General features: G+C 42.4%; 1 protein-coding gene across 1 annotated transcript in view; it reads left to right on the top strand.

Annotated features, from left to right (window-relative positions):
* Positions 1-411: 411 nt before the first annotated feature.
* Positions 412-23,827, top strand: part of AFAP1 (actin filament associated protein 1) — a 109,389-nt gene continuing 85,973 nt past the window's right edge. Inside the window, exon 1 of the mRNA XM_057365257.1 lies at positions 412-533. The gene's annotated coding sequence lies outside the window, so the exon portion shown is untranslated. The remainder of the gene's footprint in view (positions 534-23,827) is intronic.

Raw genomic sequence — 23,827 nt, 5'->3', positions numbered from 1 at the left:
TTAACAAAAGAGCTTAAATTTTAGATAAATGCCGACATGCTCATTATGCCCAAATCCACCTTATTCCCTCACTGCTCAGTGCCAGGGTCACAGCGTTTCCTGGGCAGGGATGGGGAGGGCATGGGCTGCACCGAGGCATTCACTCGGGGAGCAGGTCTCCAGGGAGGCTTTACTCCAGGCAAGGAGCCCAGGTTTGATCCGCCAGCATCTGCCTCGCACGGAGCCCTTCGGCCCACCTTCCCCTGCCCGGGGCTGCTGCGCACACCTGCCCCATCCCGCCCCGCACCCGGGGGATGCTGCACAGCCCCCCCGGCCTTTGTTCGGCTGGCCCCGCCTCGGCGCTGTCCCCTCCCCGCGGGGCGGGTCCCGGGGCGGTGGGAGCGGGCTGTGTCCCCGCCTGCTGTCCCCTCCCCTGTCCGCTCCCGGCGCGGCGCTGGCTGCGCTCCGCGGCAGAGCGGGGCTGCGGGAGGAGCCGCGGGAGGAGCCGCGCTCGGCCGCTTTGTGCCGGCAGCCGCCGCAGGACGGCCGCAAAGGTAGGAGGGCTCCGGCCCCGCTCGCTGCCAGCCCGCCCCGGCAGCATCCCTGCCGAGCTCCGCGGGCGTGAGAGGGACCGCAGCAGGGAAAAGGAGGGAGGGGAAGGGCTGCGTTCACAAATGGGCTGCCTTCAGAAATGGGCTGCGTTCACAAATGGGCTTTTTCAGCCGCTGCTCCGCTGCTTCTCCAGCCAGCCCCGTGCTAGCAAAGCTGTGAGGTTACTAGGAAAAAAAAAAAAACCGCCTAAAAATATAAAAATAAAGTCTGGCTCGTTTTCTTGGCCGGGAGCAGCACATGGAAAAAGCTGGGAGGGAGCMCGGTTATCGGGAGGCGGCGGCTTCCCCGGCAGCGCGCTCGGGGCGGCCCCTGCCCGGGCTCCGAAATAGCAGAAACCCGGCCGAGATCCTCGGGAACGAAGCCCTCTGTCCGCCATCCCGAAACTCGCATCCCTTCCCGGGAAAGGCACCGGCCAGRCAGCCGCGCTGCTGCTCTGTAGCACTGCGAGCTTCCTTATTTTCTGCTTTTTGGGGTGGGCAGAGGTGGTCTCCCTACAGGCTTGGTCATTTGATCCTGTTTCATCGTAGCCGAGAGATTGCATCATGTTACAGTCCTGGAGTCAGTCAGGGCAAAAAAGCGAACAGAACCATCTTTCCAGATCCATCCCGTTGGCTTCCCGGGCCGACCCCTCCTTGATTTCCTGTCGAGCGGAGGTTCGAGCAGAGCAGCAGCCTGCCATTGGAGGCTGGGGGGGACAGCTCACAGCGACGTGGTTCGATTTCTGCCACTGAGAGGTTTTTTGGAAACTCAAGTTTGTCGGTGCTACGCGCGGTATGTGTCCTGTGTGGCGGGTTAGAGGAAACTTGCCAAAGATTTAGGCGGTGCGAAAGTAACAGAGGCAAAAGAGCCGGATAAATGGCCAGAAGCAGGAGTCGCTTCTTAACCTGAAAGCTCTGGAGGTGAGCGGATTCAGGCAGGCATCCCTGGGCAGCCCTGGCATTCACCTGCCCTAAAGGACAGTGGAGCTGAGTAAATGCACACTCTGAAAGGCAAGACAAGGCACAAGTCAGGAGCAGAGAAATACTTAGCTCATCTTCCCTCTGCATCCCATATGATCAGTTTGATGCAARCACTTGGTGTGCCAGTGCCTGTTCTGTTTATCAGATGACTGAACTTGGAGGCTGAGATCCAGCTACAAATCTCAAAATGGTAAATCTCAAAACCAGAGAGATCCAGTTAAATAAAATACTTCAGTGCAGGGCTTCTTAAGATGACAGATTCTGCTSTTCTTTGTGCAGTTCTTTGTTTTGTTCCATGGGGAAAAAATGTCACGGCACGGCTTGGTTCAGTTCTCAGAGGTATCCATGACAATTAATGATTATTCCATAACTAGTGTCTCACCCTTGCAGGTGCTCTGCCACTGTTTGCTCCAAGTGTTAACAGGGCCATTCTTTTCGTTCATGAACATAACAGTATTRTGAAGCCTTTTTGTCTGCCTTTCTGGCAATGGTCGGTGCAGGGGCACAAGGGAACAGCTTGGCAGCCAGATGGATCTATCCATCAGTGCTCTCCTCTGTGGGCACTTGGTGCCCTTCAGTCATCCCTTATGCCTCCTGGTGGTTTCCATGGGAAGAACTGCACAATTACTTAATTGTTTTGAACAAATCATTTTTCCTTTTTGAACTGGTCTGGAAGAAGAGCAAATTCTGCATTAGAGCCAGAGGGAAAGCATCCTGTCTTTCTGGGGCTGTAGGGGACCAAATGGGTTTAAGAAGAATTCGAAATAGATTCAGAAAAGAAGCATCTACAGTTTTCTTTGTGTGTCAGCCAGTGACTGCAGTGACAAGCCTGCAAATAGAACAATGAGCAGATACTCACTGCTTTTGGTGATATATGGCACTGTTTGATATTTCCTAGAAATTTTGTCAGCAAAAGTCAAAGTGTTGCATTGTGTTCCTAGGTCTCAGGTAGATTTTTAGATGAAGGGATTTGGAAGATCTGGGGGGTTGAAATTGCAGCATTGAAGCAAGTGGCAACAAGGAGGGGATAAAATGTAACACTTAAATGGATCAACCATTCACACTATTTTAAAATCTTACAATCTTAGTGAAGGAGGTTTTCCTTTTTCTCTCCTAAAGCTCTCAGAGTTGAAGAGATACTGCCACAGACATAAAACTCAAAATCARATACTGAAATCTCAGCAGGGACAGGCTGTATTTGGTACAGGTATGACTAATTGTGCTATTCTGTTCAGTGGTGCAAAGACAACTTGCTTTAGGATCAGGAATTATCTTGCCCTGCTGCTGCTGCTGCTGTCTCCCTTGTGACATTGCCTCAGGACAAAGAGCCAGCGGCTCAGGGCTGGTTGATGCAATCTGGAGTCGAGMGATTTTTTTAATTTCCGTCCATTTTCAAAAGTTTTGTGTCTGATAGGTCAGTCAGTGGCAGTGTGGTATCCAGGAGCCGGCCTGGTTMATGCTTTGTTCAAAGCTGTGCTCTTTGTTTCATGAGGAGGGGTCTGGGAGGAGGAGGAAGGGATGCACTTTATACTCATTTGCAAGAGATCTTCTGCTAAAATGGGAGGATGGTATGCAAGGACTTGCACTTCCAAACTCCTGTACAGTTTAGTTCACTATGCTATTATGACTTAGTCACAGTAAAGTCTACTGTGGCAATTTTTCAAAAAAATTATGCATCCCTTCCAGCTATGCAGCTCAACTGGTTTTAGATGTGTGTGACATAGCTACTGGTGTGCTTCTGACTCCCCTGATTCATCATTTCATTGACAAATAGTGTTTCATCTGGTACAGAAACTGGCTGGCTGGGCTGGGCAGGTGAGTGTGATACACACTCAGCAGATATTATTSCAGGTTAACAAACTCCTAATGTAAAGTGTTCTTAGGCTCACAGCTGAACKCTAATAGTCAAACCCAACAAAAATAATAGAGTTGTGGAAGCCAGCCAGAGGACTGCAGGTACTGTGAACTCTGAGCTTTTACTGAAGGACTGAAAAAGCCAACTCTTGAATGTACTCCTACATCTACAAAGGTTGTCTAGGAGGAATTATTTTCCTACTATGAAGCAACCTAAGCTGACCTTAGAGCAATTTAAGTTTTCAAGACCATACCAGATGTYTTTTTGGGGAGTGTCTGCATGGAGCAATACCGAGAACAGTCTGTCTACACAGGATGAGCAGGTAGGAAAACACGTAGCTGCAGTGACACAGGGGTGACCCTGAGCTCAGGGGTTACACCAGACTGTCTCACTGCACCAACCCATCTATGCACATGTGAAGGTCTCCCACTTGTAATGTGTAAGCATCAGTGCTCTGAAATAGTGCTCTGTATAGATTAAATTGCTCTTGCTCTGCCAAATGATCTTTAAGGTCCCTTCCAACCCAAACCATTCTGTGATACTCTMTGATCAAAAGTTAATTCTTGGCTCTCTGGGCCGTGAAAGACATGCTGATGTGAGTAATACTGATGAATAGTATTGCAGGAACGCAGCTTGGGTTTGTGCAGTGGGGGATATCTCATAGCAGGTACCAGTCTTTTGTGACATAATCTCTGTTTGCCAGAGATATGGCATGAAATTCAAACCTGAATGGCAGAATTGTCACCCCTTTGCCACCTCATGACATGGCACTTGGTGAGGTTTGACTGCTAAAGGTGCTGAGTACCCATAACACAGCAATGTCCAAATGAGCTGATGGTGATTATCTCRCTTAGAGCATCCCTTGGAGGATACAGGAGGCTGTGGATAAATCAATATCTGTTGTATATTTTGCCAGTGTTCGTCAAGATACCTAGGAAAGAAGCTCCTAAGAGGATTTTTTTGGTATCAGTTGGATCTTGTATAGATGCTGCTCTTTACAAGTATTGGTATTTTAAAAATTGATAGTGTATGTTTGGCAGAAAAAGGAGTAAACTGATAGGCCTGTCTTCTCTAGATCTCTTTCCTGAACAGAAAAAGGAAAAAAAAAAATTAAAAATCAGTGTATTATTCCTTTTATGGTGACATAGTGGTGGGATTTTTTGACTGTCTGGGGGATTTCAGCTGCCAACATCTCTCTTCCATTATGTAGTTTTGAGCTGAGTGATAAAGACTGTCTTTCTCTAAGACAGATGTTGGTAATGGCTTTACTGTGCCAAAAYCTTTATGAGTACAAAATGCTGAATAAAAATATTTTCATCCATTAATAGTGAGTGCCAGAAAAGAGTACACAAGTGGTTTCAAATTCAATCTGTAATGTAGCTGATGTCTCAAAGATAACAACATCTTACCCCCAAGAAATACAACACTGTGTATGTGAGGTAATTGCTATGACTTGCATTGAATATATATTATTCATTAGGGGACTGTCATTATATCATGCTTGTGAATTCGCCAAAGTCTCTTATCAGTGTCCTCATCACATCTCAGCATTTATGRAAAAGAGGATTTTGGTGTCCTACTTGACTGGCTGATGCTATGGCTTGCTAGTAGCCACTTCTGGTCAGCCTGCTTGCCTTGTTAATTTAAAATTAATAGACTTTGGGAAAGGAGCTTCGTTCATGTATTCACATTATCAGAGATAGCCCTYCTTCCCAGGGAATGTGTAGTGGCATGTTATCTCAGTTTTGCAGAAGAGCAGAAAGTAAAAGCTCTTTTATATGCAGCTTTCATGCTAAACTACTCTGAGCTGTCTTCAAAGTGTAAAGGCTTAATATTTGGCCAGTTGCTGTGGATGGATTTTWTTTTTTTTTTTTTTTTGGTCCATTAAAGGATGTTTGAGTATCTCTTTGAAACTTATCTGGTCTCTCATCAGTTATACACACTTTATGGCATTCCTATTTGAAATTGGAAGAGACAAGAAGGCAAGGTAAGGCCAGAATTTCCCTGTTATTAGCAATTARYGRGTCCARATTTTATTTTCCTGTACCATTTTTTTTTGCCAGGAGCAGCTGCAAAGAGAGAATTACACTGTGACCTTCACAGCACTTCCTATTGCCGTCATCAATCAGATCTGGCAGGAGCTTTATCACATCTATCAGTGTGGCTCATAAGCCACATGCTGTCTAGTCTGGGGGGAAAAACAAACAAACAATGGGAGCTACTGTAGGGTTTGTTTAAAATCAAACAACCAGGAGTGAGCCTTTCCCACATGTGCCAGCTTTGTAGAAAGATTTCTATTTCTGCCGTGTGCTCTTGATTAATAAAAGATGATGATTGTAAAGCAGTGGAAGAAACTTTCACAACATCTCAGTGGCACTGGCAACTCATTCACAAGCCACTGCAGCTTCAGCCTCTCTCAGCTGATGCTCTCCAGTCCCATTCTCATCCTCAGCATTATTTTTACTAAGGAATCTATGCATTTGGATTAATTGAGGTGTTTTCTACACAGGTAAATGTTAGACTTCTCTGATTCTTATATGAAATAACATAGCTTTCTCAGATTAAGTGGTTTGCTGTTTTCTTTGGTGGGAACATGTGTCTTTGCAGGCTGCTCTAGGTCTCTTCTCTTGGCAAGTTCATCCTGTRGCAGCCAAGATCAGCTGATCAGCTGCAACATCTCCCCTTTCAGCACACAAAACATTATTAAGACCCTGTAAGTGSTTGGTTTGTTTTCTGTTTGGTTGATTGCTTTTCCTATTGACCTTGGTCTGGCTGTGGATTTTTACTAAAATTTAGAACATTTTGTGTTCTTCGATTTTTTCATATTTGCACCAACTTCACTGCAGTTTTCAAATTTCTTTGCTCTCCTTTTCTTGCCATCTGCAATAGATAAAACTTTCTTGTTTTCCTTTCCCGGGCTCAGCACAGTGACAGTTTGRCAGGTTGTCACTTGGTGCCTGATTTCCTTGCAGGCACAGTCCTTGCTGACAGGTAGATGGGAGAACAAGAAGCAATGGGGACAGCACACAGAATTGCTGCTGTGTAATTCTCACTGCCTTCATGGTGATATGTTTGTTGTGCATATGTGATATGTGCAGATGAATATGTAGATGTGTATAGATAGATAAATGGAGTGTGTATATGTGTAGGTGATATTTTAGAGCTGCTTTTGTCACACAGGTTTTCTGAGAAAAATGGGTAATTGCTGATAAAGAAATAGAGCAAGGCCTTGAACCTCAAACTTAATGTTGATGGCCAACAGCAGGGTGTGATCTGTAATTTCTGTGGTTTTTAACCAGCCAATTCTTGGCAGAAACCATCTTGGTCCCAGATCTGGGCAAGGAAGYTGGAAATGCCATATGAAATGAGCAATAGCAGGTGCAAGGAAAATGCTCATAAAATGTGAATTACATTTAGCAAAAGGTTATCTRCTCTGTAAGGAAAAAAATCACGTGAACTGGCTGGCTGGTTATGGAAATAATTACTTTTGTGGTTTTCCTCAGTGTGGGCCATGCCAGTTTGACAGGTTTTATAGCTGGGGAGTGCTGTGGCTGCAGAGCTCAGTCCCACAGACCTGCAAACCTGAGGGGCAAGCAGCCTGCCCAAAATTACTGCTGCTGTCCATCTTCGGGTGCCAGCAGGCCCACAGCTGCACAAACACTTGGCAGAGGGGATTCAGGAGGCCAAAGCCATAGGCAATCCCATTTCAGCAGCAGGATGAGGAGGAGAGGGAAAGCTGCCAGCAGGAATTGGTCTGAGGTGCTGAGTCCTGGGTCATGGTTTGGGGGCTCCTGCTTTGTGAGGGTGCAGCAAACCAGCTGGGCTGCCTGCTGCAGATCAGACGAAACAAAGAGATGTGGTTTCAACCCTGAAAACAAGGTGGGCTGTAATGAGGAAATATTAAAATGGCAGGAGTTGAAAATAGGAGAGATAATGCAAAAGGTGGAGGGATGAGTTAAGGAGCGGGGCTGCCAAGTGTCACCAGGGCAGTGGTGTTTGGGAGCTGAGCTGCAGAGGGGCCACTCTGATGCTGCTCTGCTGTATCTTAGCATAGATCAAACAGAAAGAAATTTCCCCCTGTGCAGAGTGGGATTTATTTGTGTAATGCCATCCATGCTGGGGAATAGACTGAAATATTTGATTTGTCACTGGCTGTAAGAGATCAGGCTCAAGAAAGTAAATACCTGAAAATGTTAAGAAGCTCAGTGATTTTCAGCTCTGTTAACACACAGCATTATCAAAAGAATACCCTTTGGAAAATGAAAAGATCTGCTTCTTGGAAGGGGGAGAAAGTATTCAGACTGAAGAGCTCCTGAGAATATACAGAACTCTTCTTGCCTGATCCCACTGTCTGCAGCATGTGTTTGTCATTAGGACCATGAAAAGCTGTGAGTGTCCTTGGAGAGGGAATGATGGGTGCATGGTGGGTCCTTCAGGAAGAACCAGGAGAGCTGAGAGGAGAGAGAGACAAGAGGCTAGGTCAGGCCACAGCATTTTGTTTTGAGCTTAACAGGAATGAAATCCACCCTGAAGAGTCTTGGGGAAAATTCTGGATGAGGGCCAGTATGAATAATGCTGAGTGTAGATGGGTGGGACCCCACCTGGTTACAAAAACAATCCTATTCCCAAGGTTAGCTATTTCTGCTGAAAAAAGGGATATTTAACAAGTAAGGTTTCATTTAAAACGAAAAAACCAAAACAGTTGGAGACCTTAAAAAAACAAACCCAAATTTAAAAAAAAATCTAAAAGTCTCTCACTTCAGAAATTAATGAAAACAAGCCCMCAAACATGCAGACAGCTGAAAGCACACAGCAAAAACCTCAGATAAAYAAAACAAGCATCCTCTGGGGAAAGGAAGAGTTGTTCCCTCTGTGGGAAAATCTGTCTGTTCCTGTGGCTTGTGAACTTTTCATCTTCTCTGGGACTTTCTGCTGTCCTTGGTTTGCTTTTTTCAGCTTCTTGGTCYTCTTTCCCTGAAGTTCAGAAAAGTSCTTATGTGAGCACTRGATTTTAAGTAAATGAATGACGAGTGCTGTTCCTCAGGGGCTGGTTTTGAGACCAGCTAACATTTTTGTCAGGGACATGGACAGTGGGATTGAGTGCAGCTCACCCAGTTTGACGATGACACTGAGCTGTGCGGTGTGGCTGACACTCAGGAGGGAAGGGATGCCATCCAGAGGGACCTCAATAGACTTGAGAGGTGCACCTGTGTGAACCTCATGAAGTTCCACAAGGCTGTCAGCAGCCTTCCTTTGCATAGTAGGGACTACGAGAGAGCTGCAGAGGGGCTCTTGACAAGGACATGGAGTGATGGGAGAGGGGGCAACAGCTTTAATCTGAAAGTGGGTTTGTTTAGGTTAGATATTAAGAAGGAAGCCTTTGCTGTCTGGCTGGTGAAGCAGAGATTGCCCAGAGAGGTTGGATGCCTCATCCCTGGAAGTGTTCAAGGCCAGGCTGGATGGAGCCCTGAGCAGCCTGGTCTGGTCTGTACTTGCCAGGGGTGTTGGAACAAGATGATCTTTAAGGTCCCTTCCAACCTAGACCATTCTAGGATTCTGTGAATGATCTTACTGACATCAGTGAGATTGATGCTTGGGGTTGTACCCATGTTTATTCTGTTCTGCTGGCTGTGAGTCCCCAGAGGCAGGGGTTAGCTAAGGAGGTGAGTTTGTCAATCCCGCCCTGTCTGCCCCCAAAAGCAGCTCACCCACCAATCTCTACTCCTGCRGCTTCCCCTTGTGAGAGCCGTGTCCTGAGTGTTATTCCAGAGCTACTCTGGAGCAAACTCTATTCAACAAGACCCAAAAATGCAACAGTTTCTTTAAGTCTGACTCAAGTTTCCATTAATCTSCAATTAACTGCTGTTCCTGTCTGTCTGTCTGCAATGACTGAGCCTCACAGCCTCTCAACACTGCAATTTCCTTCACATCCCTTTGGATCTTCTCCTTTATTGTTGTTTGCAAAACACTGAGTCTAGATTTTGCATATGTGGAAAATCTTGCTAAGAGCTGTCCCGCCTTTGACCTCATTTTTTTTCAGATCTCTCATTTTTCTGTCCTCTTGCTTACAGTCCAGCTCTGTAACTTTTAAAAGTGGTCTGAGTGTAAAAAATAAGTTGTAGTGAATGCTTCTCTGTAAACAATTGCTCTCTGCAACTGAAGGGCAAGCAGAAGGGCAAGTGTGGAAGGCCCATATGATTGTCCCCARAAAAAAACTAAAACACTGATTAGATTCCAAGGAAAGCAAAAGTTGTCTTGAAGAAGTATGATATTTGGGGGATTTCTAGACTKCTTCAACCCTTTTCACATCCTTCAGAATTTCGTTTTTCCCACCACAGTAACATCTTTTTAAGCATTGTGGGACTAGCTCTGCACTTGGGATTCCTTTCGGGTTTGTGGTCAGCACATCTAMAGGCTCCAGGATTTAAGTGCTAACTCAGATTGCCCTGAAGTTTATTGTACTTTATGGGAGCAAAGGGTGAAATCCATCTTCAAGAYTTTGGGTCATTTGGGCTAGTTTTCCTGACATCCCAGCTCTTACAAAAAACCCAGCTGTTCTGGGGTTTTCTGCTAGCTTTAAAGTAAAACAACCAAATAAAGAAAAAATACTCTGCCACATAGGGATCAAACCTTAGCTTGGTTTGAGTGTGCTTTAAGGAGTCTCAGTTTYTGCATTTACACCAGTTAAGTTCTTCTCTGGCTTCAGGGAGGTAACTTGGAAGCAGTATTTGTGCTGCTGCACATTGCTGTAGGGAAGGGCTGTGTTCTGCCGAGGTCTGAGCTCTTCCCTCTGTGAGACAGGATCGGAACAACCCAGAGCAAGACCTACATGGAAATCACAGGAAAGTGAAAATAGGTGGAATGAAGCAATGCAGAGGTGTGATTGTGGAGTGGTTCTTGGCCAGGAGGCATCGCCTGGATGGCCCATCCTGAGCCAAAACCAAAGGTGCCTGGAGACAGCACAGCAGCAGCAGTGTGCCCTTGCTCAAGGTGTAGTTTGAGCTGTGTGCAGAGAGCCAAAGCAGCATGGCCCTTCTAGCGAGCTGTCATCAGTGATTTACARAGCACTTGGTACCTTAGAGCAGCTCTTTGTATGTTAATAACTCATAAAAACCTAATGAGTTCATGAAATGGGACAAGTGSTGGGGACTGGAAATGGCAGATGTTCAGAGTGCAAAGGGAAGAATTGACAGGCTGCCTGAATGCTTCAAAGAAATGCATAATAAASTTGTGGGGATTTTGGTGCTCTGGTCACCTCTCTCATCAGCCCTGCTAGTGCCTCAGCACTCCTGAGGTTTCAGTACAAACCCACAATCTTCTCTTTAATGAAGTGCAAAGGAGGGAGAGAAGCGTGTAAAAATCCTTTAGCATCTTTTCCATTTATTCATGTTGCCACCCCTGCTTTATTAACTTTCATCTTAACTCCTGCAGTGCTAATGAGTTTAGGAACACTTCTTAACTCTGGGATAAACAAGCTTTTACCTGGAAACMTTTTTGAGGTAATGCCAGCAGAGCAAAGCTGTGCAGGTTTTCTCACTGAGGTTGGATGTGCTGAGACCCTCCACACGTACGTGCACTTTCYTTTGATTGCCTTCACCAGGGTCAGYTATAAGAGCTGAYCATCCTGGGTCTGTTCWTGCCAAAATAATCCTTTTCCTATTCAGTTCAGCTGCACCCAGTGCAATTAAGCAACAAAAGGTGTGTGTATAGTTCCAGAAAGCTCTTCCCAGCTCCAGGAGGGGTGGAATAAGGCATGGCTCTGTGTGTACCACAGCACTTCATGGGGTTGTTTTGTTACCATCAGTTATAAAGAGCATTTTTGTGTAGTTCATTAGTATAAAAATAATACTGAGCAACTGCACCTTGTGATGAGAGTTGCCAGGGTGTAACTACGTGGAAGCAGACAGAGAGCATGGCAAGAATGTTTTTGCTTGGATTGGAGAAATCATTMTTAGTGGCATAATTCACCAAAGTTGTAGTGCTTGGGCCATCTGAACTGAGTGCATGGAGGAAAATACTTAATTCCTTTTGCCAYTGTTTCTTTATTAAAGTGAGAATTTCTTCCTGGGGAGATTTTTGTAAGGAGGAAATTTCACATACACCAGGGAAAGTGGTCCAAAGCAGAAGGGGAAAATGCCATTTCAGACTGTTAAGAACAGAATTAATAAAAGCCACCTGGAAAAATAAATGTTCTTTGGTTGCTGATTTTGCATGTAAAGTGCATTTTCTTATGGAATTATTATTTATACTGTARTAAACCCAACACAGAATTAAATTATTCAGTTTTAAATTTGGCTTTATAAGCAGGTGATGCCTCTTMCTTCCTGTGCTTAAGAAATAACTTTCTTGCCTACAATAAATCTTTCTCTGCCTATGGGCAAATGAAATTTTGTCACTGACTAATTCCAGAAAGATCAGGGACTTGGGATTCTAATAATAAGACTGCTAGGAAACACTGAACACCWGCAGAGAGCCCTTTGAGTGGAGAGAATTGAGAATTTTAATTGTCTGCTGCCATTATCTTGTTTTACATTCTATTTGTCTGCCAGCTTGTTGCTAGTAATAAAGATTACTAGAAACTGGGCCTTTGGAAATCCCATTATTTTCCTTTCTTTATCTGATCACACCATGGAATTATGTCACTGTATTAAAATTCTGACAGTGGTAGACATTGTGTGCTGGGTGATTAAACATTTTGTCAGCGTAGAGTGGTATGGTTTTTAATTTAAGGATCAGAGAGCTGCATCCCATCTGCTCAAAGTGTGAGGGCTAAGAAATAGCATTATTAAGCTAGCAAAACAACTGTTAAATGTGTATGAAGACTAGCAAGGGGATTAATTTGTGTAGTTTCCTATTTCCCTAGCTTCTTTATCTTCCCTGAGGTTTTTTTTTTTTTTCTTTTCTACTTTCTTCATACATGCATTCATTTTCACAATCTCACAGAGCAAGAACTGTGTATTCTGTRTAAATAATGTGTCACCACTCTTCTGCTGCATAGTTATTGTAGGATTTTTACTTGTTAGGTCAGATTGCTGTCAGTTTGCAGATTAAAAATAGTAACTTCTRAAGGGGAAGTTTAGAATGGTGTATTGATTGTGACTGATAGCTGCTTTTCYAAATGATCATCTATCAGCATCTACTCATACAGGGCACTCAGCAACATACAATGACCTCTATCTGGCTGCAAGTCCAAAGATGACAGTATATCTGCTGGACTTGAAAAACATTAAACTGGTTTGTCTGCACATTTCACTTGTAAATATCTAACCCCAAAACAACAATATTAGTTATTTATGCTTATGCTTCTCAAGCAGCAGTCTGCCCCWTCTTGGAGATCTTTTGCATCCTCTATATATGACTTTTTGCCATCCTTTTTTTTAGTCTTCCCTTACTCTCAATTTGATTGAGTACCCGTGTCTGTTGTTCATTTTCATGCGTGATGAGTTTAGAATAGGGTCAGTATCCTGACAAATTGCTTTAGMAGACAAATGGTGAGCAAGTGTCCCATTGTAACAAATGAGAGCAAGGTGCTCCATCATGGAGATTTTCAGTCCCTCAATTCAGAATCTTGCTGTTGGGAACTTGTTTGGGTCTGCTTTCTTATCAAAAGACCATGGGCAGAAATTATGTAGGGGATTTCACTTCAGATTATTTTCAATCACTGTTCTTCAAAGACAGAATGCAGCTTGACATGTGTAACCAAAGGCAAAGTGAAGCRGAAGCACCAACTTGGAATTTGATTAAAGAAAAGAATGATTGTAAATAGTAACAAGATTTGTGAAATAAGTGCATTGATGCTTATCTAAATCAGGTGTAGAAGAGCAGTAGTGGGATCAGAGGGGTGGTAATGAGATATTTAACTGCTTTATTCAGTATGCTGTGGGGCTGGAACTAAATTGCCATGGTTGAACTGGTGCTAGAAGATCAGGAAAAGCAGAGGTACTGAGTGRAACTCCTGCTTATCTGTGGAACTTGAGGGAATAGGCATGCTGTTTGTTCAAACCATTTTCATTCTGTTTGTGGTGGCCTGTCATGTTCCCTGTTCTTGATAGATGGGTGGCAGCTTCGAGCCAAAAGTGCTTTCTTTCCCTCCTCCCTTTCCTTAGGACAGTGAGATGAAATATTTCATTTATATGTCACATCTGTTATGTTTTTCACCCCAGTTTTGAGGCTTGGAGAAAAAGACTGTGATGAGTCTGTGACAGGAGGAAGCCAAAGTTAAATTGAAATGAGAATGTATTTTTATGAAATGAATTTTTTATGTTACATTTACCAATTTTGAAGATAAGCATTTGGAAATGTTCTTCTTAACTGAGCATAAACAGTTTGTTTTAATCTATTCACATCTAAATTAGGACTCAACTATTGGTACTTGCAAGGCACTAAGAAAAGCACTCACTCGGACCATCTGTTGAAAAAATGGGAATATGAAGCTAAGTGTCATCATATGTTCACAAGTCCYGCCTGTCCCTGGCCCTGGCAAGAGCAGCCCCATGTGAATGCTGAGTTAGTCTGAAACTGAGGAGGCTCTGTGGGATCTCCACTGTGGCTCTCTATGGTGCCAGTTAATAGGTTCTTCAGAAAATGCAAGTCTAGATATTTCTCTTCCTTCTGTTCTCAACAAAACTGGTTAAGCGTGGTTAAAAGATGACGTGAAAATTATAAGTAGTAATAGCACAATTAAATATACGTGAATATAACACATCACTAAACAACTTTCTAACTATATTTAATTTTTTTACTGTAATGACAAAGCTCTTTTCAACTTTCATTTTAGTAAACATGGGATCAGGTTTCCAAATGAAAGGCATGTGAAAGCTGATAGGCACTTAGAGTGGGATACATTCTGCTTGACTTGAGCCACACATCAGAGAGCAGGTCTACAGCTGATCTCCTTCCCAGTAGACCTGTACAGCCAAGGGATACAAATTGCCCTCTCTAGAATGTAATTAATCTGATGTGTTCTAGACATCTATTTTAGGAAGCCTGGGTTTCTGTGCATTGAGCCTAGGGCAATAGCTGAGATACAGATGAGTGCATTGTGAGCGCTGGCATTCAGTCAGAGCAATGTCACTGCTAAAGCTCAAATGGCCTGACTCAGCTTTCAACCCCTTAAAATGAGCAATTCTTCTGAATTAAAGCAATTTATTCAGGAAGCTTAAGACAGGATGATCATTCTTTGCATTTGCATATATGAGTGTACTCCTACTTTGGGTTTACTCAGTGCTTAMAAAAAGGTCTGTCCCAGCATCTTTGCATGGCTATTTCAAGGCTTTCATGGTTTATGGTATTCAGTGAAAAGATCTTTGGAAAGAGGCTGGGAATGCAGKAAGTATGACAGAGACAGATTCTCAGTAAATGAGGTTTATGATATAAAATTTTTAGCGGTGCACTTCTGGGCATTGCTGTATAATTTAAGTTTTCTGTTTTATGAGAAGTTTGCCATATTGGTCTCATATAAAATTACTTGCATACCAAATGTGAGTTCATTCAGCTGTGAGATTTTTATTTAGGCTGCTGCTCTCAGTGCCTAACTAATTAAGATGCATTTGCGTAACTGAGGTTCTTAATCTTCAATAAACAAAAAATAATTAGTTTTTTTGCCACTGTAGAAAATTTAAAAACAACAAAAAAGTGCCATCAAARTACAGAAATACATGTTCTGAAGACAGGAAAACTGAAAATGAAACTGATGGTATTGTGGCTTGGAAACTATCACATGGTAAATTACAGATAGAATTTTTGCTTGTATACTTGGAAAAGGTACACCCTAGAGATTGTAATTTCTGGGAAGTTGAAGTATCTAGGTTTAAMCAAATATTTACTGATCCATTTAAAGACGAATCCTTCAACTGAGCAATATCAGGGATTTGAGATTTGATAGGAAACCCAGGGAGAACCAGTCCAAAACCTGATTTTTTTGTAAGTATACTTCTGATTTGGACAGGAAGTATAGATAGAGATAATTGAGAAAYATGCCTTTCTTCAGCAGAAATCAATATATGAGATATTATATTGTAAGGTGATCTCCTTAAAGGCTGCTTTTTAATCAAACTCAATTGTTTTGGTTTTTTTTATTATATACTGTATCATATTATGTATTGAGTATGTACATTCTATATATTTATCATTCTGAGGTAGTTTAATAGAGCAATAATTTCCRTAGACTGTAGAAGAGATTTAAATAGAGATGGCTGGAAACTGTAAACCTGCAACAGCACTGGAATGACTCCAGTGGGAAATGAGCACCTATAAAAATGGGTTTGCCCATGAGATGCAATCAGGGAAAGTTTCTTACACACGTGTGTGTTTCCATTGAAAAAAAAATGGAAAAGACAGAGTCTTAAACATGTCTATTACCATGCCAAAAGTCCCAATGGAGCTGCAGACCTCTGAAGATGCAGAGCACCTTGAGGAGATCCTTCATTCACCCTTAAGGCAGACACTGCACACAGCCATGTTCTCTGTTTCTTTGTTGATATTTGTTTMCTGCTATCAGCCTTTGTCTGACTTGTTGCTGTTTGAGTCTTAAAAATAGTTCAAAGACTTGATAATAGCTTAAGCTATTTTTTGTGAGGAATGTACTTCTTCATCACTGCTGCAGGCTGAATAATTGCTGTGTGGCTGCATGTTGTTTGTATGGTAGGTGACCTCCCAGAAAGATTCATTAGTGTTTGGAATGTGGGGATTATTCCTGTATTGTTTTACCTAAATAGTTTTAGTTGAGAGAAAGAGATAAGTTAAATATTATTAGAAGTTGGAGAGGTACAGTGTATTTTAGAAAGTGCTGTTCATAAACACATCACATTCACTCAGTGCAGGCCACCACGTGGTTGCTGTTTAGTTCAGGCAAGTGGGCATTTATGTGYTCTTTACCAGGGTTTGTGATACACCGAGCAGCTGGAGTTTATGTTAACTTCCTACATTAACCAGAAAGGCAAGATGGAGCTAAGTGAGAGCATCAAGCCTTTGTAAATACTTGTGCTTTCCTCAAAAATGTATCCAAGATCCCTAGAAAAATACCACAAGATGCTACAGGTGTTGGTAGGAAGACATCTGTTGTAAATAACATATTTACACAGCTCTCCTTAGCTTTCTGTCCAAGAACTGCTGATCTCTCTGACAGATAAGGACCTTAGGTGCAACAAAATGTAAAGGACTGGGCAGGGACTAAGAATTCTGAGTGCAAGGAACAACYCCTGGAGATGCCTCCCTTTCACTATTAACCTTGATTTAGAAGAAATTGGTTTATACTTGCAATATTATAGCACGTAGGTGCTTGTATCTCTTCACTTCATGAGGATATTAAAAAACACAACATTGGATAGGATTTCTTGACTTAAAAGTAAATTGTGAGGAGTCTTCTCCCTTCTGAAGTAGTGAGGTCTGACCTAATCTAGTAAAAGTACTGCAGGTATAGGTCTGGAATAAAACCACATACTGTTCAACAAGGCTGCATTGAGAAAGGCTCTAGTAGCAAAATTGTGGAAACTTGGAAATTTTTTTATTCAAGCAACCTTATTTGGTTTCCACAAATATATGTGGGGAGAATTGGCCTCAGCTCCTTTAAAGACAACTAGCTGGTGCCCATCACTCTGAACTTTTCTGTTGCTGTTCTGATATTCTTAAGAGTACGCTTGTATTTACCTATCTCGCTACGTAGAAATGTATATATAAATCAAATATGCTCCAGATGTTCTTCTTGGGTCAGTGGAGGATGTCTGAGAGAAGCCATGCTGTGAAAGGACACCCAAATCTGTGTCTCCCATTGSCCTGCACTGCCTCATTCCTGGCACTGAGATTCCTGGGTGATGTGCACCCCTGGCTCTTTGCAGCGGATCTGATGCTTCTCTGCTTCATTTAGGGAAGCTTGCCCAGTTTTCCTGAGTCCTGTTGAGTATTCTCAGCTTCTTCTGAGCTGTTGGATTTTGACGTAGAAACAGAAGCACTCAGTAAACTAGGTAGGACTTCCAGTTGATGAATTGGTTTAGCTGAGTGTGGGTTGTGGGGTGGAAAAGACACAGGTACTGAGAGTGTGATATGGACAGCAGGTTGTATGTATGAATGTATTTGTGTGTGCAGCCTCTTGTATTGACGCTGCTGCATGCATTTGTACGGTGTTACAGACATCCATAGACAAGCACCTGGAAATACAGGATATGTAACCCATTGCAGGGGWATTCTAAAAGCCTTCAGGAGAGATTTCTTCCTATTGCTTCAGTTTCATTTCCATTTTTCTCATATAATGGAAACACCAAAACKTTCTASCTTTCCTGTACTCCATCCTTAAAGGACATGGGCTCTTTCTGTCKGTTTGTTTGAGTGTTGGGTTWTATTGCTTGATTTYTYTTYTTTTYTTTTTTTTTTTTTGTGATGGTAGGGTTTTGKTTTGGGTTTGGTTTTTTTAAAAATTTAATTCAATGCTTTCATTTACCATTCTGCTTGTGGATTTCAAAACCTTGCCAGAAGGTATTTTTAAAATGGGTCACTCCTTTTGGTTGTCACATGTCAGCACAAAACAAAKACTGTCAACACTTTTTGCAATAAACAGCTTTATTAAATTCATCTTAGAGKGTAAGGGTATGTGTGTAGTTTCTATTATTATTGCTGCTTCTGTAAGCGTTGAATTATACACTTGAATCTTACTTCTAGGAAAAAAGGCTGTTGTAGGAACTGTAATGTATTCAATTTCACCTGGAGGGTTAAAGTACTCAGAGTATTAAATATGTCCCCTGGAAATGTGAGATGTGAATAACTGCATTCCTCCGTTACAATTTTTGCTTATCCATTTGCACTCTCTTCTGTGTAATCAGGTAGAAGCACAGATCAAAAAATGTAAAAAGCAAAGGGTAGTTATGATAGTCAGCTGGTTCATTATTTATGTAAAAAATAARTCTCTACTGGTGTTGTATTTATTGACCTTAAACCAAATTTCAGGAGGGAAAATAAACAATGTCTCTAATGCAAAACATGAAAGACTACAGGACTGTTTAATTCTCACAGATTTATTCAGAATGAACTTTCCCACTCTTTGCGTGGTTGCCTTGTAGTCTTTAAAAGCGCAGCGCTGTTCTGTTACCAGAGAAGAGAACRCTTTCCACAGGGATGCAGGATAACCCCTGCTAGGAATGCACTGCCTCAGGGAGGGGAAAGCTAAAGGTGAGCCTGCTTGCAGCTTTTGCTTGCATTTGAAAATAATTATAACATTTAGGCTATTGGTGACTTTGCCTCTAGTAATTTCAGCAGGTTAGAGCATCTGAGTGTGTTTCACGTATAATGCACTGAAGTATTTTGCATGTGTTTTTAATAAATATATTTTTTTTCCTTTGGGTGTTTTATTACAATATGTTCTATGCAGCCCCAAATTTCTCTGTCTGAATCATGCATCCTCCACGAAGCYGAGTGTCCTGCATGATGAGAACAGCCTTGTTTTTGCTCCCACATAGCTACTGAGTCCTTCAGATAAACAAGGGAAGCCCCACAGGAACAGGGGCCATTCTCTGAGGAGCTGGGGGTGAACTGCAGCCTTCCTGCCATACCCTGAGTGCCTGACCCAGGGGACAGAGATGTTTTCTCCCACCACTTTGTCTCCTCATGGCTGTCACACTTTCACCCACAGCACCATGACAGAGTCATGTGTACATGTACAGCTGTGTGTACATACATGTATATATGTCCATGTACAGCTGTGTGTACATACATGTATATATGTACATGTACAGGACTAGACCATGTGCAGTGTTAACCATTGTGTGACATCTACCCCAGACACTGCTGTTTCACAGTGATTTTAAATCTAAATGTAGGCTGCTGTTTCACAGTGATTTTAAATCTAAATGTAGGCTGCTAGCACAAGGTATGATCCAGCTCATCCTCCTGCCTTGCTCTTGCCCTGCAGACACCAACAGAAGCTCTCACTGGCACGTGGTGAGCTGGCTCCATGCCCTCCTCTGGCTCACCCATGGCCCAGAAATGCTAATCTTGGCCCAAAGGAAGTGGAATGGCATGGAAATGAGGGATCAGGGATGATGACATCAGTCCCTCTCAGYAGCAGCTCGGGTTAACTTTACCTCTTTGTAAAACCACAGCTGTCAGGAAAGGCGGGGATGAAAAAAACCCACAGAAATAACCATCTAATTTGAAATACATTCTTACACACTTGTGTGTGCTTCTTTCACTTGTACAGACTGCACTGAAAGTCATCTCAGGGTCTCAGAAAGTGACTCTCCAGTTATTGTTTCCTCAGAGTGCTGGTGACTCATTTCAAGGAGAACATCCAGCCTGGCCTAAGGGATTGCAAGTTCTCTAACCAGGAAATAGTTAAGATGAAAGCATCCTGTGAGCATCTCGGAAGGGAAGGGGGGAAGCAGAGAGAGCATCAACAGGAGTTCTTTATTAATATTTGATTGTACATCTTGTCCTTTCACAGAGTATATGATTTATSTCATGCCAGTCTAAAGAGAAGCAGAGGAATACCTTTGGAATTTAAATTCTTAACAATGTCAGAAATACCTTTTTTCCTGACTTTTCCAGGTTTTTTATTRTTTGGATGATATGTTGCAGCTACTCTCTTAAGTTAAACTCCTAATTCTTGACAGGCATCAGAGAGATTCCTAAAGAGCTTGATTTCTTATTACTTAAATAGTACTCAACATCATTAGACTGAAGTCTTTAATGGGGATCACTTATTTCCTTAAAAATTGTATTGTGATAAGCTAGAAATAAAGAATAGGAGGATCTTAGGGCACAGGCTTCTTTACAGCTAAGCCTGTCAAACCCTGCTTGGTTAGAGCTCTGGTGTACCCTTCTTGGCCAGCTGAAGTTAATTSCACCCGTCCATGGCTGAAATACTTATGATTCAGCTGCTGAACTGCTTGGCATTTAAATACTAACAAGAAACAGGGATCTTTTGCATTAACATGACTCTTTCAGCCACAGTGGCTCAGCAGATGATGGTACAGCTTCCATGAGTGGGGAGGAGGGAGAGGGATATCCTGGGCCAAGGTGTGTCCCAGCCCAAAGAGATCCATGAGATCTGTTGAGATGAGTTGATGGTGAAAGGCCTGTGTAGTGTCTCTTCCTTCTGTCTTTYTTTCTCCTGCCTAAACTTATGTAACAATTCAGGACTGGCAGAAAGGAGCCAATAACCCATTATTTCTGCTCCATAATTAGGCTTTGTCATGTGTCCACTTCTTTACAACCTCCTGATTTGTCACATCAGCAAAGCAGCATTTCCTCACCACAGCTTTTTATCATGAAAGGATAAGGTCATCTGGACCTCTGGATGTCTATATGCATATTGTCATTGCTAACACTTCAGGAAAACACAGAGAATCTTTAATTGTCAGATTAAAATGGTATGCAGTAATATCAGGAGGTGATGGATGATGCCATGTTCTTTCTCCCTGTACTGATGCTGATACTCAAACAGTGCTTGAGCAGAAGCGTAGCGAGTCCAGGCTGAAGGTTGTTCCTGGACTCCTAAGCACATCATTTGTATCATCCACTTGGAAATCCTTCCTCTTTCCATCATTCTGCTTCTCATAAAATTGACTTTTATAACATGGGGGAGGAGTTGGCAAGCCTTCTTCAAAATCTTGGTGTGTGGGCAGGGGTCTCAGCCTGGMGTAAAGCACTTTCTCCAGACAGCTACCAGCTGGCACATGTGCAGCTTTTTTGTCATCTTGTCTCATGCCCAGATGACAAAARGGTTTATTATTCTAGGCAATTAGAGTGAATGTTCCCCACTTGTTTTTCGTCTTTGGTATGATAAATTTGGTGATGAAACTCTGAAGATTTTTTAAATGGGTTTTTTTTGGCTTATGCAGAGGCTGAAGGCCRGTAACATCATAAAATGTCATCCCTGCTCTCTCTTCCTTGTGTTTAAGCAATAGAAGCAGTTTAAGGCAAAAGTAAGTGTTGCCTTTCATATGGTTGCTTATCCACAGCAAGAATCAAACAGCTGATACACTCTAAGGTGTGAGATATGGCAGTCACACATTGGCCAAGGCTGAAGGACTGATGGCAAACCAGGGAACCAGGTTACTGGGAGTGGCAAACCCTTTACTGGGAGTGTTGTCTGGAATAGATCTCAAATAATCCTCAAGGCCCAAAGAACCCTGGGAGGGTCTCACCTASAGCAGTGTCTCATGAGGAGCACTGTACTTGAGGGATAATATGGAGAGATTTCAGAAGAAAAGGAATATTGAAAAGTTCTGAAGATGCAGCCTTGGAGAGATTGGGAATGGGATTTCAGTTGTTTAGCAGAGAGAAAAATGAGCAGAGGTTTCATTATAGTCTTTAGGTATGTCAGGCTGCTATAAAGATAATGTATCCCCCATATCTTTTGTGGAGGGAACCAGAGAAAATGGGCTGAGGAGATTGATAATGCATGTTAGGAGCACTCTTTCTTAGGTTAACAGTTTGAAGGTTGGGTTTGGTTGCTGGTGGAGGTGAARGTTGGACTGATTTCCATGAGGAAGAGATGCTATAGCTGGTCTCACCTAGGATGAGAATGATGAACAGCATCACTTCCTCAGTGTTGCTYTCGGCCATATTCTTTGATTAAACACAAATTATTTGTGTTGTGTACATTTTCATGTTTTTCTACCCCTTTCCCATGCAAAAGATTGAGCTTTCCTCATGCTAAAGTTTAACAATGTCTAAACAAAGTAAGCTTAAATATAGTAAAGAACATTTTTCATGTGGGTAGCTTGGATTTCCTGGCTGCTCTCTTCAGTGACCTGGCAGCTTCTGTTACCCCATCTTAAAGTATGGTGGTCACACAGTAAGTAATGAAAAATACTTTTGACATTTTGGAAGAAGCTTTAAGTGCTAAATACCCTTGCTTCGCTTGTCATATTCATAGTTCTGGTCAGATCACAGTTTCATGTTCATCCAAAGCTGCTTTTCCACAGAACTTTATATTTTGAATTATTCTGTTKKTWTTTTTTTCTTTTCTTCTTTAATTATGTTGAAATTCAATTCTACAGTTCTTACCAGCATTGACCTGTGCTTCACCTATTCACCTTCAAAAGCAGCTGCAGAATTGGTTGCTTTGTTGCCTCTTCTCAACAGCAATACCTTCCCTTTCCCTCCCTCCCCTTTGCCTCTCAAATGGCCAGAATTTGAAAACCATCTGCTGTCAGGCTGGGACGTGCTTGCTGTTTTCTTTCAGTTTTTAGTTGCTGGCACTTTTTGCTCCCTGATGAGAGCACATCACTGTCCTGAGTCAGCTCTGCTCAGCCTCCTGAGCCTCAGCCTGTGACGGACACGACTTGCAAAAGTCAGTTTGAACACAACTTGACAAAATCATTCTGCTCAGAATGCTATTGAAGTCTGTGCTTATTAAAGCCTAAGTCTTTAGAAGGAAAATATCCAAAGGAGTGTTTAAAGGAGGGAATGCTGGAGAGGCTCTGACTGAGCAGACATCTCCTTCTGGCGTTGCGGTCTGTCCTTCCTCCCCCCTGCTCCTCTTGTCTCATCCTGCTTCCTCTCATGGCTGCTGCTTTACAAGTGGCTTTAGTACWAAAAAGATTTTCTTTGAAGTATTGTGGAAGTACCATTTTTAAGGAAATATGACCAGCAAAATCCCAGCCTTCTTTTTCATCTATCTGATTAGAGCACAGCACCAGTATCTGCGTTTCTCCTCTCCTGGTGTAATACGAAAACTTTCAGTAACTTTTATGGTTCAATTGCTTTTGGCAAACTTCAGTTCTCCATCTTAAACCCACGCACTTGTATAAACAGAACTGGCTTCAAGCTGTGTCAAATATAATCACTTAGCTACAAAAACAAAAACACCCAGATATAATTACTAAGATTCTACTTTTTATAAACATTTTATTCTGAAAATGAGAATTTGGAGTGACAATCTCACCCTGMTTGTTAGTATTTTTCCCCTTCTGGTTCTTCCATTCATTTTTCCCTATTGCCATCTTCTTTGTATTTGCTAAAAGCACATTTTTCCTGCTCTGAGCCCCCCAGAAATATATTCTGTCTAAATTGTCCTAAAAAACACACAGAGACACATGACAATGGGAAAGCAAAAGCTGAAATATGACACCATTGTTCCTTAGGGARAGGAATACTGAATATTAAGTGGAATCCTAAAGTTCCTTGTGTTGCTGCCTAATAGCAGCTTGATACGGGTGGTGAGCATTAAAAACCAAAAAATGTTGTGGAAGGAACAGAGTCAGCAAAACAATTCAAAGAATGCATTGGCTTTGTTTCTGTTTGAGAGTAAATATTTGTTCTACATTACAGTCAAATAAGAAAAAAAGAAACTAAAATATAATTTAAAAAAAAATCAGTGTGATTGCAAAAACAAACCTGCAAGTGACGGGGCAGAAGAGATTGCAGGGATTATTTAGAAGTGGATCTTGGGGTATTTTTTAGCAGCACCTCCCTCTCACACAGTCCT

This window comes from Malurus melanocephalus, unplaced genomic scaffold (genome assembly GCF_030028575.1).
Source record: "Malurus melanocephalus ecotype Western Australia unplaced genomic scaffold, MMel_1.1 scaffold_50, whole genome shotgun sequence".
NCBI lineage: Eukaryota > Metazoa > Chordata > Aves > Passeriformes > Maluridae > Malurus > Malurus melanocephalus.
This window is presented reverse-complemented; position numbering and strand designations above follow the sequence as displayed.